General features: G+C 36.9%; 1 protein-coding gene across 1 annotated transcript in view; it reads left to right on the forward strand.

Annotated features, from left to right (window-relative positions):
* The first annotated feature begins 3,675 nt into the window (after nucleotides 1-3,675).
* LOC107697551 (gastrula zinc finger protein XlCGF57.1-like) overlaps nucleotides 3,676-9,448 on the forward strand; it is a 24,618-nt gene continuing 18,845 nt past the window's right edge. Inside the window, exon 1 of the mRNA XM_016498347.1 lies at nucleotides 3,676-3,698. The gene's annotated coding sequence lies outside the window, so the exon portion shown is untranslated. The remainder of the gene's footprint in view (nucleotides 3,699-9,448) is intronic.

Genomic DNA, 9,448 nt, shown 5'->3' on the forward strand with positions numbered 1-9,448 from the left:
CTGAGGAAATTCAACCTGCCACAGGAGCTGCTGAAGCAGTTCTACTCAGCCGTCATCGAGTCTGTTCTGTGCACTTCAATAACTGTCTGGTTTGGTTCAGCTACAAAATCAGACATCAGAAGACTACAGAGAATGGTTCGGACTGCTGAAAGGATTATTGGTGCCCCCCTGTCTACCCTCCAAGAACTGTATACATCCAGAGTGAGGAAAAGGGCTCAGAAAATCACTCTGGATCTATCACATCCAAGCCATCTCCTTTTAGAACTTTTGCCATCTGGCCGGCGCTTCAGAGCCGCAAATACCAGGACAGCCAGGCACAAGAACAGTTTCTTTTTTCCCAGGCAATCTACCTCATGAACAGTTAATGTTCTCCCATTTTGCAATTAAAGTATGTGCAATAACCTTATACTTATCACCCTAAATCCTAGTACATCCCTACAACTTTATTCTATTACTATTTTATCTATAGCACAACCTGTTCATACAATTTATTATTTTTTTGTGGTTTATATTTATGCATGTGTATTTTATTCACATCTTATTTTTATTATCTGTGTGTTGTTGTTGTCTCCGTGTACTGGAAGCTTGTGACACTATAACAAATTCCTTGTCTGTGCAAACATACTTGGCAATAAAGCTCTTTCTGATTCTGATTCTGACACCAGGCTTTGATGTTTATTTATCTTTACATTTATGATTCTTTATCTAATAACTTTGCACAATATAATGGATCCTCAATCTCACACTGGGCCCCATTTTGGCATTAATGTTTATCCATTTTGTGTCTGGATACACCCTGCATTTGAATGCTTCTCCAGTCTGATCTAAATCGGTCTCCAACAACCTCCTAATATGTGCTTCAGTGATCAATACAATTACATTGCATTGGGTGTATTTAAACTGGCCTGTTAATGTGATAAAGTGCTTATTAATTCCAGATGTAGGGGAACCACTTAGAACTTAGAATTACAAAAAGGGACGGACGAAAAAATAATGTATGTCTGATTTGTAAAAGGGATGGCTTTCTGAAATATCTAACAGTTTTCTACTAACCATGATTGAACCTGTGATGAAATGATGTGCTGTTTTGGTGCCTGTTGCTCATGTTGTGTATTGCACCGTATATTTCACTTTTTCCCAGGTATTATGGAAAACCCCGTTTTCACCTCGTGCTTCAGGAGCATTGTTGGGTGCAAGCTTTGCGTCAGCTAGTGGATGGTTTACTGCAGCAGTACTGTTTAAGTTCTACAAACTGAACAGAGCAGTTATCAGCACAATAAACTGCAGTTCTTTTAATTGTGCGTGGCGCGTGTTCACCAGAGCGCCTGAAAAGTGTGCTCCGATTTGCGCGAGCCATTCCTATCGCGAAGCTGATGGGCTGATGGAAATTGCCACTTTAAAATGCTATGGATAAAGTCGATTATCTAAAAAGGCACATAAACTAAAAAGACTGATGAAAGGAGGAGAAAACATAATCTTGCAACAGCACAAACATAAAATCTTTTTAAACTACTGACCACTTTTTCCAGAAGAATTTATCACGTTTTATTGTAGACTTATTTATTGTGGTACTTTTTTTTTTTTTTTTTACTTGATGTAGAATTTATAATAGATAATCTGTTAACATTTAGAAGAAATAATTTTAACTAAAGGTTTGACCATTCAGACAGTCAAAATCCACCATCAGTGTGATCCTTTACAGTCACAGTCCTTTAATGAAATTCACTTTAACCAAGTAAAGCTGCAATTTGATTAATTGCCTTTATGTTCTGTGGAGAAACTGAGATGGAATAAGATGAATACATTGTCATAAGGATTCAGTTTCAGTTAATAAATTAAATGGTCAAATCTCTCTGCAGCCACAAATTGAATTTTGTTCCACAAAATCTCTGAGTTTGAAATATTCACAAGTTCTTTCCAGTCCTGTAATTTGGAGATCAAGATACTAAGCTAAGCTCTGCAATTGATTTCGCGAACAAGACTTTTATTTTGCTCTGGTGATGTGACGTCATAAGGCTGCGCCGCGCCCCTGCGTCTGTGATTCGGCTGAAGAAAGGTGTGTGATTTTAATCATTTAAAGTGTTTAAATCAATACAACTACTTCAGGGAGTTGTATATAAGCCTTTTAAATGAATTATAACAGAATGTAACACTATAATGCTTTATTTATGAAGGGTATTTTGTGCTTGTAAAGCGCATGAGTAACAGAAACGGTGCGTCTCATTTCGCTGTCTGTATCTGAATCAGTTTATCATCAAGCAGTGATGGAGAAACGGAGCTTTTTGAATCTCCGAGTCAATTAAATCAATTGATTCACAAAATGATTCAGTGATTCGAAGACGCTGCCGACACCAGCTGCTCAAAACAACAAACACACAGTAATACAATCTACAAATCAGTACCAGATATAATCGTATTACAAATATGAACCCTGTATTTTGTGTCCTTTTATTTGGTTGTTTTTTTTTTCTCATCAGGTGATTTAAAGGGATAGTTCACCCAAAAATGAAAATTCTGTCATCATTTACTCACCCTCAAGTAGTTCCAAACCCGAATTTGGAGATCAAGATACTAAGCTAAGCTCTGCAATTGATTTCGCGAACAAGACTTTTATTTTGCTCTGGTGATGTGACGTCATAAGGCTGCGCCGCGCCCCTGCGTCTGTGATTCGGCTGAAGAAAGGTGTGTGATTTTAATCATTTAAAGTGTTTAAATCAATACAACTACTTCAGGGAGTTGTATATAAGCCTTTTAAATTAATTATAACAGAATGTAACACTATAATGCTTTATTTATGCAGGGTATTTTGTGCTTGTAAGCGCATGAGTAACAGAAACGGTGCGTCTCATTTCGCTGTCTGTATCTGAATCAGTTTATCATCAAGCAGTGATGGAGAAACGGAGCTTTTTGAATCTCCGAGTCAATTAAATCAATTGATTCACAAAATGATTCAGTGATTCGAAGACGCTGCCGACACCAGCTGCTCAAAACAACAAACACACAGTAATACAATCTACAAATCAGTACCAGATATAATCGTATTACAAATATGAACCCTGTATTTTGTGTCCTTTTATTTGGTTGTTTTTTTTTTCTCATCAGGTGATTTAAAGGGATAGTTCACCCAAAAATGAAAATTCTGTCATCATTTACTCACCCTCAAGTAGTTCCAAACCCGTATAAATTTTTTTGTTCTGCCGAACAGAAAGGGAGATATTTTGAAGAAAGTTTGTAACCATGCTGTTTTGAGGCACCATTGACTTCCATAGTAGGAGAAAAAAATACTATGGAAGTCAATGGTGCCCCAGAACTGCTCTGTTTCCCACATTCTTCAGAATATCTTCCTTTGTGTTCTGCAGAACAAAGACATTCATACAGGTTTGAAACTACTTGAGGGTGAGTAAATGATGACAGAATTTTCATTTTTGGGTGAACTATCCCTTTAAGTCCATTAACTCTCACTCTGACTCCCTCACAAGTGTGCTGACTACTGAACTAGGGAGATTTACTTTGGATTTCTTTCTGTTAATTATTCTCATCTTAAACAGGACAAAGTGTCCAAACACTGAACAACTCCTGGTGAAGCATCCGAGATCGTGACACTGTTATAAAGATGGCGTTTATTAAAGTTGAGAGTGAAGACATGAAGATTGAAGAAGCATTCAGAGTCAAACATGAAGATACTGAGGAACAAACAGGTTGGTTTTCATTCTCAAAGCTGAACTCACTCATCTGATCCTTATTAAAATGTCCAGCTCTACAGAAAAATAGTACAGAAGTAGTCTGAACAAAATAGTTATTTTGTGTAATATTAAACCCCCAAATCTACTTCTGAAATAAAAACAATGAAAACCATACATTTCTGTCACTTAATTACGCAAAAATATCTAACAAACACTTTATTTACAAGTTCTTTCCAGTCCTGTAATTTGGAGATCAAGATACTAAGCTAAGCTCTGCAATTGATTTCGCGAACAAGACTTTTATTTTGCTCTGGTGATGTGACGTCATAAGGCTGCGCCGCGCCCCTGCGTCTGTGATTCGGCTGAAGAAAGGTGTGTGATTTTAATCATTTAAAGTGTTTAAATCAATACAACTACTTCAGGGAGTTGTATATAAGCCTTTTAAATTAATTATAACAGAATGTAACACTATAATGCTTTATTTATGCAGGGTATTTTGTGCTTGTAAGCGCATGAGTAACAGAAACGGTGCGTCTCATTTCGCTGTCTGTATCTGAATCAGTTTATCATCAAGCAGTGATGGAGAAACGGAGCTTTTTGAATCTCCGAGTCAATTAAATCAATTGATTCACAAAATGATTCAGTGATTCGAAGACGCTGCCGACACCAGCTGCTCAAAACAACAAACACACAGTAATACAATCTACAAATCAGTACCAGATATAATCGTATTACAAATATGAACCCTGTATTTTGTGTCCTTTTATTTGGTTGTTTTTTTTTTCTCATCAGGTGATTTAAAGGGATAGTTCACCCAAAAATGAAAATTCTGTCATCATTTACTCACCCTCAAGTAGTTCCAAACCCGTATAAATTTCTTTGTTCTGCCGAACAGAAAGGGAGATATTTTGAAGAAAGTTTGTAACCAGGCTTTTTTGGGGCACCATTGACTTCCATAGTAGGAGAAAAAAATACTATGGAAGTCAATGGTGCCCCAGAACTGCTCTGTTTCCCACATTCTTCAGAATATCTTCCTTTGTGTTCTGCAGAACAAAGACATTCATACAGGTTTGAAACTACTTGAGGGTGAGTAAATGATGACAGAATTTAAATTTTTGGGTGAACTATCCCTTTAAGTCCATTAACTCTCACTCTGACTCCCTCACAAGTGTGCTGACTACTGAACTAGGGAGATTTACTTTGGATTTCTTTCTGTTAATTATTCTCATCTTAAACAGGACAAAGTGTCCAAACACTGAACAACTCCTGGTGAAGCATCCGAGATCGTGACACTGTTATAAAGATGGCGTTTATTAAAGTTGAGAGTGAAGACATGAAGATTGAAGAAGCATTCAGAGTCAAACATGAAGATACTGAGGAACAAACAGGTTGATTTCGCTGTCTGTATCTGAATCAGTTTATCATCAAGCAGTGATGGAGAAACGGAGCTTTTTGAATCTCCGAGTCAATTAAATCAATTGATTCACAAAATGATTCAGTGATTCGAAGACGCTGCCGACACCAGCTGCTCAAAACAACAAACACACAGTAATACAATCTACAAATCAGTACCAGATATAATCGTATTACAAATATGAACCCTGTATTTTGTGTCCTTTTATTTGGTTGTTTTTTTTTTCTCATCAGGTGATTTAAAGGGATAGTTCACCCAAAAATGAAAATTCTGTCATCATTTACTCACCCTCAAGTAGTTCCAAACCCGTATAAATTTTTTTGTTCTGCCGAACAGAAAGGGAGATATTTTGAAGAAAGTTTGTAACCAGGCTTTTTTGGGGCACCATTGACTTCCATAGTAGGAGAAAAAAATACTATGGAAGTCAATGGTGCCCCAGAACTGCTCTGTTTCCCACATTCTTCAGAATATCTTCCTTTGTGTTCTGCAGAACAAAGACATTCATACAGGTTTGAAACTACTTGAGGGTGAGTAAATGATGACAGAATTTAAATTTTTGGGTGAACTATCCCTTTAAGTCCATTAACTCTCACTCTGACTGACTCCCTCACAAGTGTGCTGACTACTGAACTAGGGAGATTTACTTTGGATTTCTTTCTGTTAATTATTCTCATCTTAAACAGGACAAAGTGTCCAAACACTGAACAACTCCTGGTGAAGCATCCGAGATCGTGACACTGTTATAAAGATGGCGTTTATTAAAGTTGAGAGTGAAGACATGAAGATTGAAGAAGCATTCAGAGTCAAACATGAAGATACTGAGGAACAAACAGGTTAGTTTTCATTCTCAAAGCTGAACTCATCTGATCTTTATTAAAATGTCCAGCTCTACAGAAAAATAGTACAGAAGTAGTCTGAACAAAATAGTTATTTTGTGTAATATTAAACCCCCAAATCTACTTCTGAAATAAAAACAATGAAAACCATACATTTCTATCACTTAATTATGCAAAAATATCTAACAAACACTTTATTTTACGTAATGTTAAGTGTGAATGACTGCCTTCACTTTTCAAAATCAATAAGTTATCTCTACTTATTACACAATAAAAGCATTTTGCCTTTAAATGAAAGGATTTACACAATTCTCACATGCAAGGATTCACCAAACATACAAGTGCAACCAGACTTCATTTTGTTCAATATTACAAAAAGAAACAATTAGCAACAGTTCGGTGATGAAAGGGGATACAGCAGGTTTTCAAATGGTGCTCCCTACATACAGTCGTGGTCAGAATTATTGGCACCCTTGGTAAATATGATCCTGATTTTTTTTTTCTTGAAGCCCCCCCAAACATCATGTGGTGTAGGTGCTGTTTGATTTTTTTTTTTAAAGGTTTTCTGACCCCGAGACTCAACTATTTTCTGCAATTCTCCAGCTGTGGTCCTTGGAGAGTCTTTAGCCACTCAACTAGCTCTTTTCTTAAAGTCACTTTCTAATTTGTGAAGCTCAATTATCTTTTGCTGCACATCAGAAATATATTCTTTGGTTTTTCTCATTGTGATGGATGATTAAGGGAATTTGGCCTTTGTTTTCCCTCCTATTAATATTCCTGTGAAACAGGAAGCCATAGCTGGATAGTTTCATGTTCATAATCACCCTGGTATGTTCAAAATTGTAAATATGAATGGGAATATACTTTACAGATATTTTATTTATTATAATTATTTCTCATTTCTATGGGTACCAATAATTGTGTCCAACGTGTATTTGAGAAAAAAAACATTTATTTCATAATGAGATTTTCCCTCATTTTCAATTGTTTTAGTTCAATGAAAGGTTAGATATCTGTGAATTTTTTTTAATTAAAAGATCAAAATGATTAACAATGCAGATTTATTTTCACAGCCTTCTTTGATCACATTTACCAAGGGTGCCAATAATTCTGACCACGACTGTATGTGAAGCAGTGATAATTTTGACAGCAAATTTTGATTTAGTCATAGTCTTTGAACTAAAATGCCATTTAGTTTTAGTCATATTTTAGTCTGATTTATTTTATTTTTAGTCTAGAACCCCTTTCACATTGCACGTTGGTCCCGGAAAATTGCCAGAGTGACTTCTGTGTGAACACAAACACGTCCTGGGATTGATTTAGTTACAGTGCAACGCATTTATTCTCAAAAATTTCCAAACTCATTATATAGGTTTGATATTAAGGATTTAACATGCAGTACAGACACAGATTTAACTGCTGTGTCACACAACATGCCTTTATATTAAAGGTGACCTATTATGCCCCTTTTTACAAGATGTAAAATAAGTCTCTGATGTCCCCAGAGTGTGTATGTGAAGTTTTAGCTCAAAATACCCCACAGATAATTTTTTATAGCTTGTTGAAATTGCCACTTTTAGGGTATGAGCCAAAACGCACAGTTTTTGTGTTTGTCCCTTTAAATGCAAATTAGCTTGTTCTCCCGCCTCCCTTTTCAGAAGAGCTTCAAGAGCTCATGCTCTGGCAAAACAGGACAATTATCACTGATTGTACTGTGCAGTAAATGCGCATTTATGAATTACACAGACGGGAAGCACGGCGCGATAAAAATAACGACATAGCTGGTCTCATGGTGCCTTCGCGTGCTATCACATTATGAGCTCGACAAATTCAAGAGGTCGACTTTACATTGCTTTCATATGCAATTTTTAACTAACGTTACCACATTCCTATTTACGATCATTCTGGTAGCACGTGGAAATGGCATCAGTGAAAACAAGCAGAGACAATGGTAGCTTTAGCAACATTGGGCCCTGATCACACCGAACGCATTTTTTAGGTCTGAAAACGCGAGGCGCACCGCACTGCTTTTTTTTTTTTGGTGACTTTTAAAAAAGAGCAGTGCGCTCCGTTTTTTATGTTGCTAGGCAACCACCAAATCAGCTGTCCTGCGTTTACACTTGTCATTAACATGCAACCTGTATCCAGATGTTGTCCACATACGCATTGAAAAGACAAGTGTAAACGCCAAATAGTCCCTCCCTAACATTTTCGCCTCGTTTTTATTCATTGCCGAAAATGTCAATAGATTTTCGTCATAGTTTTTGTCATTTAAAACAAGTTTTTTATTCATTACGGTCTCGTTTTCAGCGGGGAAAAATGTAATTGACGAAAATTATTCATCAACTAAATTAACACTGATGTGAAGCACTTTGAGTGTCAAGAAAAGTGCTCTATGAATGTTATGAGAATGGCCTGCCCAGTCACCTGAAATAAATCCTATTGAACTGCTCTGGGATGAACTGAATCAAAGGTCAAAAAGAAATATCCAACTAGTGAAGAAAACCTTTACCATGTCTCTTGCCAAAGCTAAAACTTGCGGAGTATTTGAGCTGACTGATTGGAGAAACTAACTTTCTGAATGCCAAGAGTGTGAAAAGCTGTTATAGCTGCTAAGGGAGGATTTTTCAAAGAAAATAAAGTTTAACTGTTTAATATATTTTTATACCAATATCTGTACAAGTATTATCTGCATATCTGCAATAATATATCTGCATATAAACAATAAGAACATGTTGGTGTCTCTCAAAAATGGTGAAAGACTGGGGTTTTCCAAACTTTTTACAGACACTGTACACTCTGCTAACTTAGAGAGACTTTATTAACTACATAAACACTTAAAGGGGTCATATGATGCGATTTAAATTTTTCCTTTCTCTTTGGAGTGTTACAAGCTCTTGGTGCATAAAGAAGATCTGTAAAGTTGCAAAGACTAAAGTCTCAAATCCAAAGAGATATTCATTATAAAAGTTAAGAGTCAACCACGCCTACCTAAAACGGCTCGTTCTAACACGCCCCCACATGTCTATGTCACGATGTGGGAAGGTTTGCATAACGCAGCCCAAATGTTCTGGCAAAGAAAGAAGGCGTAAATTTGATTCTCGCTGCAGTATTATTGTTGCTGCCGCCATGTCGTGAAGACGCTGTGCGTTTCATTGCAAAAGCGAAACTACTTTTTTTGGCCTTCGCAAAGAAAGAAGGCGTAAATTTGATTCTCGCTGCAGTATTATTGTTGCTGCCGCCATGTCGTGAAGATGCTGTGCGTTTCATTGCAAAAGCGAAACTACTTTTTTTGGCCTTCCAAAAGAGGACACAACTAGAAATCAGTGGTTAAATTATATATACAACACTGTTCCGGAACAGTTCAATCCAAACATTCAGATGTGTGCAGCGCATTTTATGGAGGATGAGGACTGTTTCCTGGGAGAGTAGCCAACAATGCCGGTGTCTGTTTCTATAAAGTGGGGCAGTTCCAACTTTGCAAGGACAGTCTGGCGCTTCTGACTCACAGCCTG

Source organism: Sinocyclocheilus anshuiensis, unplaced genomic scaffold (assembly GCF_001515605.1).
Source record: "Sinocyclocheilus anshuiensis isolate Anshui unplaced genomic scaffold, SAMN03320099.WGS_v1.1 scaffold1886, whole genome shotgun sequence".
Lineage (NCBI taxonomy): Eukaryota > Metazoa > Chordata > Actinopteri > Cypriniformes > Cyprinidae > Sinocyclocheilus > Sinocyclocheilus anshuiensis.